The sequence below is a fragment of the Nycticebus coucang genome, chromosome 16 (assembly GCF_027406575.1).
Source record: "Nycticebus coucang isolate mNycCou1 chromosome 16, mNycCou1.pri, whole genome shotgun sequence".
Taxonomy (NCBI): Eukaryota; Metazoa; Chordata; class Mammalia; order Primates; family Lorisidae; genus Nycticebus; species Nycticebus coucang.
The window spans coordinates 41,444,883-41,465,772 of NC_069795.1; the positions used below are offsets into that span (position 1 = coordinate 41,444,883).

General features: G+C 36.1%; 1 pseudogene; it reads right to left on the reverse strand.

Annotated features, from left to right (window-relative positions):
* The window catches only part of LOC128567406 (cofilin-1-like), a 28,081-nt pseudogene extending 8,508 nt beyond the window's left edge, over positions 1-19,573 (reverse strand).
* Positions 19,574-20,890: the final 1,317 nt, after the last annotated feature.

Genomic DNA, 20,890 nt, shown 5'->3' on the forward strand with positions numbered 1-20,890 from the left:
GTAGCTCAGAATATCTTCATTCTTGTCAGGGTACAAAAATGGTGATCACTCTTAGGGTTGGCTAAGTTATATATGCACATGTTTGCAGGAATAGAATGACTAAGAAGTTGGCAAAGAAATAAGTTTTAGTATGATATGGAACATTCCAAACCTCACAGTCCCAAGAAATAATTCTCTCATAATCAGTTAGGTCCAGCTAGAAGGCCAGTGGGTCAGAAGGATGGAGAGGTTCCAATTGCAGTGAAAAGGCTCACATTTGGAACTAGTCTGACTCATTCTGGTGCCCCACATGTCATCCAGTTTGACAAAAATTTCCCAGGCCCAATAAGTCTTGCTTAATTGATTTTCTTAGCATACAGGCCCAAAATGTCTCACCTAGTAGGGCTCATTTTTATTTTGTGCATTGTGAGGGTTGAGTGCATTAGCGGTCAGGGAGGACTAATGATGGAGCTTTCTACCCCAACAACATGCTAATCTGTGTGTTAAATTACAGTCATGGTTGTAAATTTCTGAGAGTGGAAAAGTTCTGCTTAGCAGAATCTTAGTTTAGTAGAGATGGTAATGAATTTTCCACAGTTAGGACCTGGGATTATTTATAAATATAACAAAAACATTTATTGGAAATAGCCAAAATATCCATTGGAAACTAAATGAACATTTTTCATGGGGCTGGAGCTTTGCATGAGAATGAAATTTTGGTGATAGATTTAATGGTTAATAGGGCATTAATTGTATAATCACATGCTAGTAAGAATTGGGTACATTTTTACTTTTTTTATAGTTCACCAAAAATAATGACTTGCATAGTAGTTATTTAGTAAAGTTGTTCATTTTTTATTTTGATTCATTTTATTTCTATAATAATATAGTAAACAGCACAAACTTCTTCAATTAAACATTACTTTGTATTAACATTTTACAGCTGCTGTATAGTAAATACTAGATGTAATTATGGGCATAATGTGATGTTTACAAAAATGTCCAAATAATAATTTTTCTTCTTGCTTTATGTTTAATAAAGCACTTTCATAAGCATTATCTGTTTTAATGTTTTCAACAAACTTGAGTTTTGTTACTTATCTACATTTTATAGATGAATGCCAGAATCATGGATAAGGAAAGAGAAAAATTCCTAAAAACTATAAAATAAAAGTACAATGTATTAATATTAATCATCACACAGCAAAAAATATACATATTCATATATTTTTAAAATAAAAGAGGGTAAAAGGAATCTAAAATTATTATCAATTTATCTGCTTTTAATTTTATGATAGTCAAAATTTTATTTCCAAAATTTTTGTCAGGTGTAAAACATCATGATATGATAGTATTTTATCTTGTTTCACCGATATTTCAAATTAAGTGCACAGAAGATGCTAAATGGACAGAAAATTGGCTGAATTCTAATAATAGGTAGAAATTTAATTATCTAGTGGATTTTCATTGAACTTAAAGTATGATCTTTGTTGACATCTGCATAAGAGAAGAAACTAATGTAATCAATAAATGTTACTCAGTAGGGAGATGGTATGAAATTTAGTCAAATTATAAAGAAATACAGACAGGTGGGAACATATTGATACTGTAGGGAATCAGTCAAACGCAATTTCATGTATAGCCAATACACAGGAGTGGATTTGAAAAATGAAATGAAGTCCAAGCATCCACGGAGTGGCCTATACAAGTTGTCAAATGGAAAGTAGGTAAGTATATATAGGTTATGTATATTAGAGAAAAATGAGAGCTGATCTAACAGTGTTCCTCCAAATAGGATATTTTTGGCATGTCTGCATGCTTCATGAGAGTGAAGAGATGCCAATAATTTTGACAAGTTCATTATGTTTTTATTTTATGAATGAAACTGAAAATATATCTAATTCTAATCAAGGGGAAAATAAGAGGGCTATGGTTCAAAGAGAAATAACTAACAATTTGCTTAGGTAGGAAATTGACTTAGGATATTCAATTTCTTCTTAAATAAGTCAATATGCATTAAGCTAACCACCCACTAATTTTGTTAGAGTAGAAAATGCTAATACATGCTTTTAAAAACAACTGTATTAACATAGAAGGGTAATCATCACGATGGTAAATAATAAATCAAGGGACAGATTTTAATTATCATTGTGGCTTGATTCTGATTGATGTTACACATTTAACACTACTTTTTAAATACATAATTCAAGTATTTTGAAAATGTTGTTCCAGCAAAATCTATGAGTAGTCAATAATCCAATGGTTTCTGAAACCAAAGTACAATTTACTATCCAGCAACTTAATGACTTTTCCTAATGAAAACACTCCACTCATTATTCACTTAGCTCTCTTCACTTATTTAAATTGATGAAAGTCCACTGGGAAGGGACTTTTACAACATTTATGTTGAGTTTGGACAAGCTAAGCCAGGAATGAGCAAAATTTTCTCTTTAACAGGCCACATGATAAATATTTTAGGCTTCGCAGGGCATAGAGTCTCTGTTGCAGCTACTGACCTCTATCATCACAGTGCCAAGGCATCTGTAATAACGTACAAATGAATGAGCAGAGCAGTGTTCTAATAAAACTTTGCTATGGCTGGGTTTGACTTGCAGGACATAGTTTGCTGACCCCTGACCCAGGCAATTGTCAGCTCTTCAATAACAATGACAAAAAGTCCTTAAACAAATCGCAAATAACATTAGACAATAGATAGACCACATATACAGTGTGCTTGAATCCACAATGTAACAATAAAATATTTATTACAATTCTGTGTTGTTTTTTTTTAAAAAAAATCAGACTAGTTATACAGCTTTTTTGGGCAGATTTACGAGAAAGACCCAAATGAAAGAGGCCAGCCAGACATTCAAGTAATGCCAATTAAATCCTTACTTAATTTTTACTTTTGTTATGCTTTGGTGTGATGTCAGTGTTAAATGTAAACATGAAAGATTTCTTTGGTCACAAGTGACTTTTAATGTCGCTGGAAGCCAGACTTTCAAAATTGAGGTGAATATGAAGATAATTGCTAAAATTCTATCACCCCCCAGTCTCAGGAATATTTTTAAGAGGCATTTAGGTTAGGTGCTAAAAACATGTGCACTGTTTTTCTCAGTATTTGGCATACTTTTATCCTTCAAACAACCTAAACGTTAGAGAGAAGAAAAACGTAGACATCCTGGTATTTAACATCTCTAAAGCAAGTCAGATAAATTTGATCTTTCATACTCTGTTGAATAAATACATTGCAAATTCTGAATTTATCTAAAACTATATACTAAGTGTAGAATATACTACAAGTGTAAATATACTAAGTGTAGAATACATGTGAATTTAAATTCAGAAATACAACAAAAATTTATTATGCCAGGAAAAAAATGAAAGAAAAAATTGAGAGCACTCAGTCAAATCCTGTCTTTTCTTAAAACTCAGATCGAATTCTACCTTTTCACGAAAGTATCTATTCATTCTCACATTTCATGGATTGAATTAGAATATAATTAAATTAGAAAGTAACCTAACACACTTTTCCATAAAAACAAAACTATTAAAACAACTTTTAAAAAGTATGTAATAACTACATTGAAATATGGTGCATAGAATTGCAAACACCATGATTCTATTTGTTAATTTCTCTAACTATCAGCTAAACCATTCCCTCATTCTTCATTCTAACATCTATCTATGCCTCTAATGATCAAGGAAACATTACAGTCCCAAAATATACAAGTTGTTCTTGAAAGGAAAAAGGAATCAACATTCTTCCTATTTGTTTTCTTTCTATCTTTGATCTCCTTTAATAAAAGTAGCACCATCAAGGTATTCAATTATGGTCAAGGTGGAAACTGGAGAAATTAGAATAAAAATAACCTAGTTGACCATGTCTGTTGCTGGGGTAAGATGTAAGCTGAAAGAATGAAAGAGCTATTTGGCCTTTGGTCTGTTGAGACCTATGAGGAAAGCAGATCACATCAATATTTTGGGCAAGTGCTTAAATAATAAGTATCATCCTTACGGAAGGCAGCTATCATATCATGTCTTCTCACAAAATTTCTGACATTAGCAACCTGGACAGAAGTTTTCTGTTTGGAATCTAGGAAAGATAAAGTTACTCCAAACACCATGAACAAAGAAAGTGATAATTAACTACTTTGGTATAAATTCTAATATGTACATACATAAATAAATGATTAAGCATAAGAAGCCGAACTCAGTTTTTTATTTCATAATATATCATTCTCATTTTCAAAATTCATAGTTGTATGGCCACTTTTAATGATGGTTTATTCAAAAATTTGAATATTCTGTAATTAATCACCTATTGCTTACCGTTTATGTTGTATAGATACCCGATTTTTCAGCCAGATAAGCGATTGTTCTGTGAACAGCCACATTTTTACAAAACATGTTATTTTAAAACACTTTCTTATTGTATTATTGTATCGCTGTTGTAACAAATTATCACAACAGTAGGGATTTAATGCATTAGCCTACAGTGCTGGAGGTTAGAAATAGAATACATCTCTAATTGAACCAAAATTAAGGTGTTAGCAGGGGTGTGTTCTTCCTTTTGGGGTCTCGAGGAGAGAATCCATTTCCTTGCCTCTTCCAGTTTTTAGAGGCATGTGTTGGCTCGTGACATCCTTCCTCCATCTTCATGGCCAGCCATGTTGCCTCTCTCTGACCATTCTTCTGTAGTCACAACTCCCTCTCTCTGACTTTAGCTTAGACAGGTTTTCCAATTTTAAGGATTTATGTGGAGGGCCCTTATACAATGTGTCGATCAGGCACAAAAACAGGATGGCGAGGCGTACTTTAGGAAACCTGCTCGCAGGCTGCGCCCTGGCAACAACCTTGCCGCCCGTGCCCTTTGCATTCATTGGAGAGATATCTAGGTCAAGAAACCGCAATAACAGGATGTGTCCTAGAGTATATATACAGAGTGCTGTAAACAAGGTGAGGGGCTTTTCCATCCTGCTCTCCCCGGACAAAGCTGCTTGCCCCCATAATAAACCTGCTGAAAGCTGACTGCGTTGGTGTGTTCGTCCCTGCTGGTCGGCGGCCGAGCGACACCGACAGATTTATGTGATTAGATTGGGCATACCTGCATAATCCAGGCTACTCTCCTCATTTCTCAACCTGCAGTATATCTACAAAGTCCCTGTTGCCATCTGAGGTAAGATAGTGACAGGTTACAGGACCCATCTGAGGTAAGATAGTGACAGGTTACAGGACCAGGACTTGTATATCTTTGGGGAGCCATCATTCTGCCACCACACTTACGTACAGTAAAATATTATGAATTACTATTTATGCCAACATCCAGATCTTAAACTAGAAAGTTCTGAGTCAACTAGCACCTTTCAGATTTCATAGCCTAAGGGTGGTCAGCTGGCTTTCAATCAGAAAGGACAACGCCACTGAAACAACTATTATAAACCTGCTCTTATCCTTACCTATTGATGTAACTATTGGTGTTTTGCTACATAGCTTACCAGAAATCAAAACTGGTTTTTATCATGAGAATTAGTGACTTGTAAGTTATAATGGTGTATGTTAGCGTTGACTTCTCATTTGTGAATATATATTATTTAACTAGCAAGTGTATCACTGCAATGATTCCACTTCTCTCTATAGTCTTAATAAAGTTTAAGAGACATACACACAAGTACACATACACAAATATGCACATGTGAGTAAACAGGCTGAGAACTACAACTGAGTCCTTTTGTTGCAGAATTAGGGAAATCAGGGGACGTAAAAGTGACAGTGAGAATGTAGCCTCAAAGATATTTTCCGAAATATGAAATAAATATAATCCCATGGGGCATATGGGGGTAGAACTGGTAATTTGATCCAATTTAATTTAGATGTCAGAGTTCATGGACAACTTAGGAGATATTTGGTTTAAACTCCTTAGGTGCTTGCCATGTTAAAAAATACATGACCTTTAATATTATATAATTCAGATCAAAGCTAAGGAGCAGGGTTGCAAAACCGTTCCCAATACCACTGATAAATGATGAATGTGTTTGAGGAAAAGACCCATGTAATTCAGATCTGAGAAATGTCTATCCATTTGTATTAGGCATCTTGGGCTGCATTAACAAAACACTATAGAGTGGGTGGCTTAAATAACAGACCTTTATTTACTTACAGTTCTGGAGGCTAGAAGCCAATGATCTGGGTACCAGCATGGTCGGGTATTGTGAATCTGCTGGCTTGTAGAGGGCTACTATTCTGCTATGTGTTTACAAGACCTATATTGAGAATGATATCCAGCTCCCTGGTATCTCTTCTTATAAGAACACTAATCCTGTCAAACCAGCACCTCTTCTTCATACCTTAATTATACCCCAAAAGATGTGTTTCCAAATGACACCTCATTGGGAGTTAGGGCTTCTATATAAGAATTTTGAAGGGACATAAATGGTTAGTCCGTAAGTCCATGCATGCATATTTATAGATAAAAATATATTCTAGTATAGACAAATCTTTCTAGGAATAATGTTTGGATTACTGAGATTCACAAAAATACTACCAGTTATCTGGATTAAACTATATATTATAATATATAATGAAAAAGACCCACATATCATTAAAGTAGTAATGTATAGTTTTTAACAAATAATTTGACTAATGAATTGGGCATACATGAAAAACTAAATCAGTCTATATGTAAATACATGTAAATATATGTAAATGCATAAAGAGATTTATTATGAGAAATTGGCTCACAAAATTATAGAGGATGAGGAGTCAAGTTCTGGAAAACCATGGTGTAGTTTCGGCTAGAATCCAAAGTTCTGAAAACCAGGGAAGCCAATGGCATAAGTTGCAGTCTCAGTTGATGGCTTGAGAATTATTGATGCCTGAGAGCTGGAGAAGATGGATGTCCCAGTTCAAGCAGAGAGTAAATTAACTTTTTTGTTCTATTTGGATCCTCAAGAGAATGAATGATTTCTGTACCCATGCAAAGAAGAAGGGTGCTCTTCTTTACTCAGTCTGTTCATTGAAATACTAATCCCTTCCAGAAACAGCTTCTCAGACACACCCAGAAGTAATATTTTACTAGCTATCTGGGCATCTTTTATACCAGTCAAGTTGACACATAACATTAACCACCACAGAAATCATAAACAAAGTTATTAAAGATGAAAGTAATTATAGTCATTGGATGCTCACATTTCCAAATAGCAATCAGTTACACTAGAAAGTTTGAAGAGTGCATTCATGTGTACAGAGGGTGCCAAGAAAATGCATACTATCTTAAGAAAGGAAAAAACCATATTAAATTTGTAATACTTGAGTCATATTTGACTTCTGCAATTATAAGGGATGCTGAAACATGACTTGTGTTCACTTTTTTATTGGTGTATATTGAGTATTACAATTTTAATTATAGTTTTATTATAAAAGAAAAGCTGTGTTAAACTTGTCATACTCAACATGTACTGATAAATTGGTTATCTTGTATATTGTATCTTATATCTCTTATAATTGCAGAAGTCAAATGTGACTTGAGTATTACATTTGTAATAGTTTTTTCCTTTATAATAAAACTATATTTTTCTTTCATAAGCATATATAATATGTATACCTATGTATGCATGTATGCACATGTATTATATAACTTGTACGAATAATTGACTATATGAAACACTAATAAAAATATTGCATTGCCAGAATTATAGCATATGTAAAGAAAATACATATTGAGGGTTAAAATGGGAAAAATATAAAATCATTTATTTTTGTAGTTAGCATGACTACTTAGAAAATCTTTGTAATCCACAAATACTGTAATTAATAATATATGCCTGTGGCTCAAGGAGTAGGGCGCCAGCCCCATATGCTGGAGGCGGTGGGTTCAAACCCAGCCCTGGCCAAAAAAAAAAAAAAAAAAAAACCGCAAAAAAAAAAAAAAATAATATATGTCAAAAGATTGCAAACAATTTTACTAGAAAATGACATAACAATGGTTTAAAAATATCATTTACTTTGCAATAATGACTTAGCTCACAAGACATAATAGTCACTAAGCAAAATATGTTAACTTACACTTCATCAACATGACAGTATCTGTTCTCCAAAAGGTACCATTGAGAAAATATATAGGCTAATTGCAGATTGGGAAAAAGTATCTTTTATATACACAGCACAAATGGAATTAAAAAAAAAAAAACAACTTGATAGAAATGGTCCAAATATTCAATAGACACTTTATTTTTAAAAAGGGTATATAATGTTCAATAAGCACATCACAATCCTCAGGGAGATAAACACTGAAATCACAATGAGCTCCCATTTCACTACCACTAGAATGGTTCAAATCATGAAGACTAAATGTTATGAAATGTTGAGAATGTGGATCAACTCGAAGCTTAAGGGGGTATAAAGTGGTAAAAGTTCTTAGGAGAATGATTTGATAACTTTTGATACAGCTAAACATGCATCCAAAGAACAACTAAGCCATTCATTTTCTGGAGAAATGAAACATACTCCTGCAAATAAGCTCTGTAGATCTGTATAAGAATGTTTATAACAGGCCTGGTGCAGTGGCTCATGCTTGTAATTCTAGCATTCTGGGAGGCCGAGGCCAATAGATTGCTTGATCTCTGGAGTTCAGACCAGCCTGAGAAAGAATGAGACCCCATCTGTAAAAATAGTGGCGTGTTGTGGCAGGCACCTGTAGTCTCAGCTACTTGGGAGACAGAGGCAAGAGAATCATGTGAGCCCAAGAGTTTGAGGTTGCTGTGAGCTGTAATGCCTGGTACTCTATCAAGGGTGACACACACAGACACAAAAACAAAAAATAATAAGGAATATTTATAACAATCCTATCCATAGGAAATAACCCTACTGTCCACTGTAGGAGAATGGGTATACAAATTGTACTACATTCATACAGTGAAATATTACTTAGTAATAAAAACCAAAAACTTTGGTACTCACAACCACATGGGTTTGTCTTAAAAACCCAATGCCGAGTGAAAAATACCAAAGAGAAGAGAGTATGTACTGTATGATTTTCTGTATGATCCATGTATGTAAAATCCAAGAACAGGAACACTTAATCTATGGCAACTCAGAGAGTTTTACCTTGGTTGGATGAAGGAATTTATGGAAAAAAAATATTATGGAGCATTGAGGACTGATGAAGATGTTCTATATGTAGTTTAGCATAGTATTAATATAGGTTTAGCACAGTATTAACAGCACTGTATTAACATTAATACTATAAATGTTACTGAACTTAACATGAATGATGATTTGTGCATTGTATTATATGTAAATTGTACTTCAAATATATACTTCATATATAAATACGTGAAAATGACCAAATAAATTGAAAATACATTTTTCCAAAGTAGATCTACAGATAACTCACATGCACATAAAAAGATACTCCACAAAAATTAGTCATTAGGGAAATGCAAATCACAACCATATGAGATACTAGTTTACACCCATTAGGATGATTATAATCAAAAAGACATGTTATAACGAATATTGGTAAGGATGTGGAGAAATTAGTCTTCATACTCTTCTGGTGGAAATGTGAAACCAGAAAGCCACTTTTTAAAACAGTCTAACTATTCTTCAAAATGTTAAATACAGAGTTTTCATGTGAACTGAACTAGCAATTCTGATCTTTAAAATATATGTAAGATAAATGAAAACTCATGTTTACCCAATAATAACCAAATAGTGAATTAAAAACTCATGTTTACACAATAATAGTTACACTTATAATAGCCCAAAGTGGAAATTATCCAAGTATTTGTCAACTATGAATGGATAAACACATATGTGGCATATCCACGAAAATGGAATATTATTCAGCAATAAAAAAGAATAAAGCACAACATGGATGGAAATGTGCTAAGAGAAAGAAGCAGGCAAACAAGAATAATACCGTATGATTGTCTATGAAATGTCCAGAGAGACAAATCCAGAGACACAAAGATTAGTGATTGTCAGGGGCTGGGGCAGGGAAGATGGGCATGACTTCTAAAGGTAAAGGGCTTTATTTTGGAACAAGGGAGAGATTAAAAAATTAAATCATGGTGATGGTTGCACAATAATAAGTACACTAAAAAACCCCCATAAATTGCACACTTTAAATGAATGTGCTATATTGTATGTAAATTATGTTGAAACAAAGGAGTTGAAAACAAAACCAGAACAAAATGAAATGACTTCCTTATCAGTCTACTACTGCTATAATGAGCCCAAACTCCTCATCTTGACCTTTGGATGTCCTAGTCTGGAGCCCAAGCTAACTAGACAGACTGCCAATTTGGCATTGCCAGTATATGCACAGAGACAGAAACCACTGTCTAAAATTCTTCCAATTGTTAGATAATTAGGTGAAAGATTGAATACTCACGGTGCCATGAGTATGCCAATGGTATGTTCCCTGTGGAATAGTCCCAATATGGATTATAAATAATTAAAAATGCATTCCACATTTGTGTTCCTGTAGGGTGGGACCTATGAGGGATTTCTAGGTTTGTAGAGGGTAACCTGGCAGAGGTCTGATGAGTGTTGAGGACAACGGTGTGGGGAGCTCCATGCTTTTCGCATTCCACTCAGCTGGATCAAGTCTTGGCATGCCATTACCAGGAGGTGTGAAGCCGAAGGAAACTTTGCTACTATTGATACTAAAAAATAAATTTCAATCAATTCTGCTAGAGGAATGACTGAACTCTTTTTCTATTCTCTTTATAGGAACAAACACTACAAGAATCATTGTCATATGAAGAGCTAACCACAGATTATGAGACCCCAAAATGTAGAAAAGAATGCTAGAAAATTATTCAGGATAATATGCTAGGTTTAATTCTGAGGGTTTACGGCACTTATCAGTGTTTTAAATTTAGTAATTTGTAGTAAATTATTTTTTGTCCTAATTATACATACATGTCTGAACCCAATTGAATGAATACAAATTTGAGTTTAATCTTTCCTGATTTTCTTGTTGCATATGGATCCTTGCCTTCTTATCTGTGTACAGAGCTTTCTGAAGGAGCATTTGAAGTCTTTCCTTTCTTCAATTGTAATAGTAACAACTTTTACTTAAAATTAATTCATTGCTTAAACTGAATGCCCTTACCATGTGTTTTATTTTTTAATCTATACTATTCACATACAAATATCAAACACATTTATGGTTTGTCAACATTTCCTGTAGCGGTAACATTTGACATTCTATCAGCTTTAGCATCTTCCGTGGGCTTTCCTGTGACCTCTATGCAGACAGGCCTGTATTTTTGCTATTTAATTAGGTACAAGGCAGCCTCATGTTATCATCACAGAATAGGAATTTGAGTTGTGAAATTTTGATGTTGCACCCTGTCTCTATTTCCTGCCTGTAAATTATGACCAACACCGTAACACAGGTACTTGCATTAAACTACTGACCTTACAATCAGTTCACCTACCTCAGACAACAGAGCATGGTAACATCAAGCAAAGTATAATCTTCTTGTAGATCAGAGATGTCAAAAGAGATAGAACTTAAAAACACAACAAAAATAACATTCTTGCAGAGTACTTGGTTTTGGGAAGTCATATTTGGAATGCAGGCATGCTTTTTCCTCTGTCCAGCTACGGCTTGTGTGTGCAGAAAAAAGAAGAGTAAATACAGAGAAAGTCAAATTTCTATGTTCTCCCTTTCCCTAATCTGTCACAGGCCAGTGATCGGGTTAATAGACTGGAGAAAAAGCTATCTTGTCAAGGTAAACTAAACTTTCATCACAACTAGGTTCTACTATCAATGAGTTGTCCAAAAACAGGAACAGAAAGAAACAAAGTCTCTAGCAATCTTTCATTTTATCTGGTGGAGCACCTGCTTCCCCAAATGATGCCAAACTGACTGACAGCAGGTAGTTTTTAAGAAAGCCCAGCTACGTTTCTCCCCTTGCCTTCTCCTGCCTGTGCTGAGCCCTTGGCATGGGATTGCTCAGCGGGAAATGTCAATAGTGCCTGCTGTCAACACAATGTGTGTGCGTGGATTTTTAAAGGCTCTTCCTGCTTGAAGTTTAGTTGTCAAGAACCTCGCTTTCAAATAGATTTTAGTGTCAATATGAGCTGCTTCCCACTAACATTAAGAAATGGCCACAAAGAGTGAGATCAGATGCTTTGTCAGGATGTTGGCAGTGCTGGTACTTATTGGCTGCTCACCCATCAGGATACCTCTTTAGAAACCTGGAAGGCCTGGATGAAAAGGACACTATTGCAGCTTCTTTCATAAAGTGTTTTCATCATCACCAGGCTGAATATACTCTGTGGGTGTGTGTGTGTATTAGATATACACTCAAATGTATTCTTGTCTGTGATCTTTAGTGTCCATATTATTGAACAAATGCAATGGCAAATTAAGGCACACATGTAATAAACTTCTGCATTTTCTAATGTATGTGAATTATTACAGAGACAGAAATATCTCTGCAGATGATACACTTTTTCTTATTTATTTGCAATCAATAAACATACTTTCCCCAAATCCATCCGTAGATAGAATTATTTTCTGTAGGTCTATTTCTTCTTCTAATAAGCTGATCATTTTAAATTTACATCATGTTTTTTAAATTATAGATCAAATAAATAGAATTTATTTTAGCATCAACCTCTTGAGTTTTGATATTATTGGAGACATTTACTGAAAGCCCTGAATTAGATTCATTTATTCTTTCTTTTCCACTGCAAAATCTTTTAAGCACCTTAAACACATAATATGTTGTGCACCTGTGCACCTCATAGTACTGAGAGATTAATTTCTTTTCTAATCAAGAGTTTAAATTCTAGGTCTGGGCGTGGTGATTCATGCCTATAATGCCAGCACTCTGGGAGGCCAAGATGGGTGGATCATTTGAGCTCACGAGTTCAAGACCAGCCTGAGCAAGTGCAGGATGCCATCTCTAAAAAATAGCTGAGAGTTGTGGCAGGCACCTGTAGTCCCAGCTGCTCAAGAGGCTGAGGCAAGGGGATCACTTGAGCCCAGGAGTTTGAGGTTGGGTGTGCTTTGACTCCATGGCACTCTATGGAGGGCAAGAAAGTGAGACTCTGTTTCAAAAGAAAAAAAAAAAAAAAGAAAAGAAAAAAGTGTTTAAATTCTAATGGCCAGCTGGAAACATACAGACACAAAAAACTAAAGTAAGAATCGTAATAGGAACATGATATTAGCAGGTGAGAGGAAACAATTGATTCATTATGACTGGAAAAATAGAGAGCTTTGTGAAAGTATCTCATAACCAGAATTTGAAAGATGATCAAAAATATACAGTTAGGGGCGGCACCTGTGGCTCAGTGAGTAGGGCGCCGGCCCCATATGCCGAGGGTGGTGGGTTCAAACCCGGCCCCAGCCAAACTGCAACCAAAAAATAGCTGGGCGTTGTGGCGGGCGCCTGTAGTCCCAGCTGCTCTGGAGGCTGAGGCAGGAGAATCGCGTAAGCCCAAGAGTTAGAGGTTGCTGTGAGCCGTGTGAGGCCACGGCACTCTACCCGAGGGTGGTACAGTGAGACTCTGTCTCTACAAAAAAAAAAAAAAAATCTACAGTTAGAATCAGGGTGCAAAATGTTAGGAAAATTTCTCAATATTGGGAAATTTGTATGAACACTGAGGTTATAAATACTTGGCGAGTTAAAAAAATTAAAAGTAATTAATGGTTCTATGTATACATGGAGTAGAGAAGGAAATGAGCCATGCGGTGAAGTTGGCAAATAAAACAGGACCAAGAACTTGTCCTATGAGAGGATGTGAAACATGGTATATATAATTAGGACTTTACCAATTTATTTAGTGTTTTTTTTTGTTTGTTTTGTTTTTGAGACAGTCTCACTTTGTCACCCTTGGTAGAGTGCTTTGGTGTCACACAGCTCACAGCAACCTCCAACTCTTGGGCTCAAGCGATTCTCTTGCCTCAGCCTCGCAAGTAGCTAGGACTACAGGTGCCCATCCCAATGCCTGGCTATTTTGTTGTTGTTGTTGTTGTTGTTGTTGTTGTTGCTGCAGTTGTCATTGTTGTCCAGCAGGCCCTGGCCGTGTTCGAACCTGCCAGCCTCAGTGCATGTGGCCAGTGCTGTAACCACTGTGCATGGGTGCCGAGCTTATTTAGTTATTTTTTTATAACAAATGTCAGTTGAGGGCGGCGCCTGTGGCTCAGTGAGTAGGGCGCCGGCCCCATATGCCGAGGGTGGCGGGTTCAAACCCAGCCCCGGCCAAACTGCAACAAAAAAATAGCCGGGCGTTGTGGCGGGCGCCTGTAGTCCCTGCTGCTGGGGAGGCTGAGGCAAGAGAATCGCGTAAGCCCAGGAGTTAGAGGTTGCTGTGAGCCGTGTGAGGCCACGGCACTCTACCCGAGGGCGGTACAGTGAGACTCTGTCTCTACAAAAAAAAAAAAAAAAAAACAAATGTCAGTTGAAGTCCTGCTATTGACCAGGTTCTAGTTAAGGCAATAGGGATACAGAGGTGAGAAAAATAAATTTGTTTTTCATGGAATTAACATTTCAGTATAGGAAGACAGAAATTGAATGAATAAACAGAAAAGGGGATTAACTGCAAAGAAGACAAACAGGCCAGATAATAATACAGGGAGGTTAGTGGGACGAATAAAAATGGTACCATTTTATTACTGTGGCCATAGCGGATCTGTCTGAAAGATGACATTTGGGCCATGATTTAAATGGACAAAGTCAAGACCTACACAGAGAAAAGAGGAAGAATGTTCCAGGCAGAGAGAACACCAAGTACCAAACTTCTGAAGCAGAAGAAACCAATTGCCTTTCTCAGTTTTTCTATCAAGTGAAGAGGTACCATCACATAATATCTGAAGTTTGTAAGGTAGTGTTTAATTTTTTTATGTATCCATAACAAGAAATACATGTAGTGAGAACCATTGAGATATTAATGTTTCAGAAAAAACATTAATAGTTTTCTAACAGTCCTGAAAATGTGGTGTTGGAGCATAGGAACATATTTTCAAAATTTCCTTGCTGTAGTTGAGCATAAATTATTTATATATACTACCCACAGTCACATAATTTCACACAACACTTCAGTTATATATCAATTAACTCTCCAGATGGTGGTAATATTTAATAGTTCATCTGAGAAGAAACGAAATAGTAGAAGTGATCTCATATAGAAAAATAGAACGAATAAATCCTGATAATTGGTACAAAATATTGTATTTTTGTCTCGTTTTTACTTTTAGCTAAAGAATAAGAAGACTTTACAGTCATGTCAGCATTTTGAGTAAGTGTTAAAGCATGCTAAATCTATATTCTGAGTATTGTGAAACAATGGCTCCCTGGAAGACCTGTCAGCTTGCATCGAAAAATATACATGAAAAATGAGAAAACAGTGATGACTGTTCAAGTAAGATTCCAAACGCAGCCAAATCAAAAAGAGTTGCTGCTTAGCAAGAAGAAATTTCAACATATTCCCAAATTAGGTAGAATTAGTGGAATGTTTTCTTTTACAAATAATAAACTAGAGGTACATTTTATATATTCCTTACAGTATGTTATGGATTAGAAGCAAAAGTTCAAAAATGATGCAGTTTGCTGTCTTTGAAGGTCTTATTTTGCAAAAAGTTAATGCTTATATTTATGAGTAATCAGGAATATTTAATGAAGTATGTCAAAGTTAGGTATATTCTAACGTTGTACCTTTCATGGAAGTTACTATCATTTGCTGACAAATTGTTTCTGTAAGTTTCCTAGCAGGAGGCTGATGCTCTTAGAATAACAACATCAGACAGAGCTGAAGAGGAGAGAAAATTCTGGCTCTTCATTAGATCTGCAATGCTCCAGTTAAGGAAATTTTATGAGATTTAAGTGTTCCAAAAGTAGCTAACATAAACGTGGGCATTGCACCATTCAGTAAACATGCATTGCAATCCTCTGTACATTACCACAGGCAGGGTTTGTTGATGGAGACCTGTGTTTCTCTTCCAGGAATTGAAATTCATTTACTCTTCTGATCTGAATTAGAGAGTGACACTTCCACCTATAAAGTGTGTAGCTCCACAACAGAATGCAAACATAGCAGCAAAGGAAGCATACAGATCTTTCTTGGAGTACTCAAGTTGGAGAATGGGGAGCTCTTGGGGTCAAGGTCAGTAGGCATTTTGTAATTCTTCAAAAGCAGAAAACCTCAAGAGAAAGCATTGCTAAAGCCCAGGAGTTGGAGGTTGCTGTGAGCCTTGTGATGCCACGGCACTCTACCGAGGGCCATAAAGTGAGACTCTGTCTCTCCAAAAACACCAAAAAACAACAGGGGAAAGTTTCAGCTTTTCCTACAATCATAATTTAAATTTGTTTAAATGCCACTTTTTTTCTCAGTTGTTTGTACTTACAAATAAGGAACAGGATGCTAATCTGCTTCTGGTATATCACAAAGGCAATATGAGGACGATGAATTAATAATTCACAAAATAGCAACATAGGCACGTTCTCCTGTCTTGATATTATCAATACACATGCTAAAAGGATTCGGAGAAATTCTAAAAGATGAAATTACATAGGCTGGGTTTAACCAAAAAAAGAAAGAAAACATTTCTAGTTGGAGAATTTGAACAAAGATAGAACTATAGCCTTGACTATTATTGACATAACTGCAGAAAAATTATGGAATGTATAATGCTAAAAAATACTTAGTGAGATCTGATAGAAAAAAACATTGCTTTGAAAAATCAGTGTTTGAGAAACCAGATAAAACAGTTTATACATGTATTTACATGGAACAAATAATAAAAGATGCTTTAAGTTATATTTATTTCATTCCCACACTCAAAAATCACAGAATCTATACTCTTTGATATGACTAAATTGACTCCTAATTGTCATCCCTCTCCTATGGAGTTATGGCTAGAGATAATCCTAGCAATGAGTAACCATGAAAAAATGAGAGTAGATGTGTGAGCATGGTTAGTATAACAAAAGTTGCATTTTAGTGTCTTTAAAAAGATGATTTTCAAAGGAAAAACATTTGCATTTGTAATAATTTTTGAGCTGATGGCTGTTTGTATAGCATGTACTCTGACCAGAGCTCTGCTTTAAGCCCTTTGTATATGCTCCTTTAATCCTTGCACCACCGCTATGGGTGAACCAAGGTAGCAAAGTGTTAAACAGAGTTCTCAGTATTAGGACATCAAAGATTAGATAGTACATAATAATTTTGTAAAGAAGAAAAGTCCGAGGCAAAGAAAAAATATGCATCTTGTTCAAAATCTCATCACTAGTAAGTGGGAAACTTTCACATAGATACTTGACTTAATGCAAATGCATTCTGTAAGTAATTTGGTTGACAAGGTTTCTATTTTATTTCTATCATCATGACTAACATCATCAGGAATACCTTATGTCTATCAAGTGTTTTCTCATCACTAAATGCCTTTTCATTCAGCAATGCGTTTAGTTTTTATAGGAACTTCAGGTGAACAGGGTAAGTGTTATTATTCTTATTTTATAAACTGAAGTTTGGTAAGTAACAGTAACATGTCACCACAAGGAAACAGCAGAGCCAGAGAAGGAATCATCTTCCCCAGTTCAAGATGATTTACATACTTCAAATACTTGTGTCACTGCAGTAAAATTTTCTGAAAGGTCCCGCTGAATCACAGCACACACACACACTCCTTATGAAACTACCAAGGAAAAGAGGTTAAACTAACTAGTATGTAATATTTACTGAGCATACATTAAACTGATAGTACAGCGTAGCCCTGCCATGGACATAATGGCTATGATTAAAATTTAGCATCTAATTCCTTTTGAAAATAAGTCAGAGAAATCTCTGGACTTTCAAACTAATGTTAACATGAAACAAAAAAATCAAACAAATACTCTGCTTAGATATTTTATTTTATTTATCATCTATTAGATTCACCTGAGCTCAGACAGCTTTAGTAAATTCTAAAATTTTGATTGCAGTTGCTCAAATAATGGTTTCATTATTAGATTTAATAAGCAATAATAGATATTAGTTGGCACTATATATTACCTTCCTGGGATATTTTCACTTAATTTATATGACAGAGAAAGACAGCTGGGTACCAATACTTGTTCTCTCCTTCTGGAGAAGGAAATTGTCCCTGGGAGGCCGCCGCCAAGCCAGGGACTGTGTTTTTTTTTCAGGCTGCAGAGGCTGACTGGTTGTGACACTAATGATGCTTAAGCTTTAAGAACCCTCACTGACAAAGGCTCTTCCAAAGCCTTATATCTCATTTTGTATTAGTAATTTATATACTTTTTTTAACTTAAAAGGGACCTCTAGCATTGTATAAGCTTCAGAACCCACAGTGTTTGAAACGTGTAACCCCCTTTTCTATCCAGGTAGAGCTACATGACTAGTTCTCACTGAAAGACAGTCACCCAAAGTACGTTTGTAATTTTGAGCTGGGCTTTTAAGAATTAGGTTTTGCTTCTCTTTTCTTCCTCCTGCTGGATGAATGCTAATGGCAAGGGCTTATAAACATCAGCCTGAACAATTCTATGGCACAGAGGTTCACTTTTCTATCAGTATAGGAGGCCTGATGGTGGACTGCTATCTAAACAAGAAATAAATTTCTATTCTTTTTTTTTTTTTTTTTTGGCCGGGGCTGGGTTTGAACCCGCCATCTCCAGCATATGGGACCGGCGCCCTACCCGCTGAGCCACAGGCGCCGCCCAATTTGAAAGTTAATTGTTATAGGAGTTTGTGTAACCATAGCTAACAGAGGCTGTTATTATTATTTGAGTTGGGGCAGGTATTATTGTCCAATGTAAAATTAGGTAGATTAAAATCCATCTCACATTATACTTGAAATAGAGTCCTTCAAATATTTAGAAATTTTAAAATCAATAGGGCTGCTTTTAAACTAAAAGATGACAAGTTTCATAATAAAGCTGAAGAACCCAAAGGATTGCAGCTCTTTGTTATAATAGCCATGGAATGGAAGAATTCTTATCGATAGTAAGGAAGATTAGATTTGTTTTATATAAGGAAAGTGAGACATAAGAAGTCCAAAGATGTGATAAAATTGAATACTAATAAAAATAACTATTAATATCTGTGTGTTGTAAGGCAAGGGCAAGGGTAAAGGCCTTGTGAGTGGACAGACCTGAGCTTGCACACTGCTTTCTCCTCCTGGAAGCTGTGTATCCATAGGTGAAGTTCTCAATCCCTATATCTTGGTTTTTACCTTATCAGTAGTGTCCTCTTCGCATTTGTCTTGGCTGTTGATATTGTTGTGGAAGGTGGTAGTGGGCGTGTATCTGAATGTGTGTGTGTGGCAGGTGAGCGAAAGAGAAAGAGGAAGAGAGAATTGGAAACATCATGGCCACACGTTGATACAGTACTTGGAATGTTTTATAAGTCAGTTAATTTTTCCTCCTAAACTCATAAAAAAATTTAAATGTTATTTGGTTACTCTGCCACACTATGAATAGAGAAAATAAAAATCATTGCATAGACTTCTCCCAGCAGAGTTTAAAAATTTGGAAATAAATAGTCCATGAGGCGGACAACACATGAAATGACAAGCTGACAGTCACTGGAGCTGCTGGCAGAAAATGTTCTCATCCGGCTGTTCAACGGCCATAGTTACGATCAAAGGATAAACAAGTGGGGTAAGGACACCAAGGGGGAATCAACTAATTCTGCTTTGTGAAGTATTAGAAAGAATTGTGTAAAATTAAATAGATGAAAAATGAGGGCAAGGACCTGCCATTCAGATTGAATCAATTGTGTATACCAGGGAGGCATGAACGTATCTAATGGGCCCAGGGAAAATTTTAAAGCTCCAGAGCAGGAGCAGGAGGTGATTAGGTTTTATCTCTGTGAAAAGCTCTGGTAGTAACGTGGCAACTGAAGTGGAATCAGGAGTCTGTCTAAGGGGTCCACATAAAGGATGCCTGCCACTCCGTACTAGGTCCAGCAGGGGACATGGTTCTCTCCACCTGGAAATCCCTTCCCCTTTCTCTTTCATAGTCTTCCTTTAATTGTTGCCCAAGGGTCACCTGCTTCAGGAAGCCTTTCCTGACCACAGGCTGAGATAGACCCTTTACACCAGGTCCTAATGCCCCTGCGCTGCCTCTGTCATGGCGCTTCTCCCACTGCATGGGAATGTTAGATTACTCGAATCTGTTTTCTCATCTGAACATCCAATACAGTGTCTTACAATGTGGAGGTAGAGACTGATTCAAAATCTAGTTATCTTAGAAATGTGTGAAAGTGAAGTTAAAAATTGCAAAAAAGGGAAAGAAATTGGGTTCAAAATAATGGAGAGAGGAACTCATGTAAGCAGAAACAGCACAAGGAAAGCTGGGATGTTGAAAAGCGTAGTTTAATTTCCTTTAATCATGAAATGAGTAAGTGACGGTGATTCACTGAAAAGCCATTTCAAAAAGGAGGTTGAGGACTTTTAATTCTAAATTACAACTTAAAATCTTTATTCTAAAAGAAAAAGGCAGCCTAAGAAGATTTTTTTGTTTTTCTAGAATGCAAATGGCACAAGCAGAGCTTTGCTTCTAAAAATGACTCTGAGAGGTGGGAAGGATGAGTTGCAGAGGGAACTCCTTGTAGTAGGAAATCTAGTTGAGAAACTCTTGCTTTGGGCAAAATGGAGCACTCCTCCTACTGAGCCATGGCATTAAGAGATGTTTTATTCATGTTGGGAGTGGGAGGGAGACTCCTAGCCTCCCTGCAAGACATATCAGAGCAGTGTTGTTACAAATAAATGCTATGTGTAGAAGGGCAGATGAAAGATAGACGTGCATTTTAGAGACTCAGAGTCTTGTCATCTGCCAGTAAAAGGCGCAGACTCTGCCTTGGCAAATACAGTGCTGACAGGGACATTCCTGGCCTCCTTTGAGGCAGGTAATGCTGTCAAGCTGACCTACGATAAAACCAAAATGTG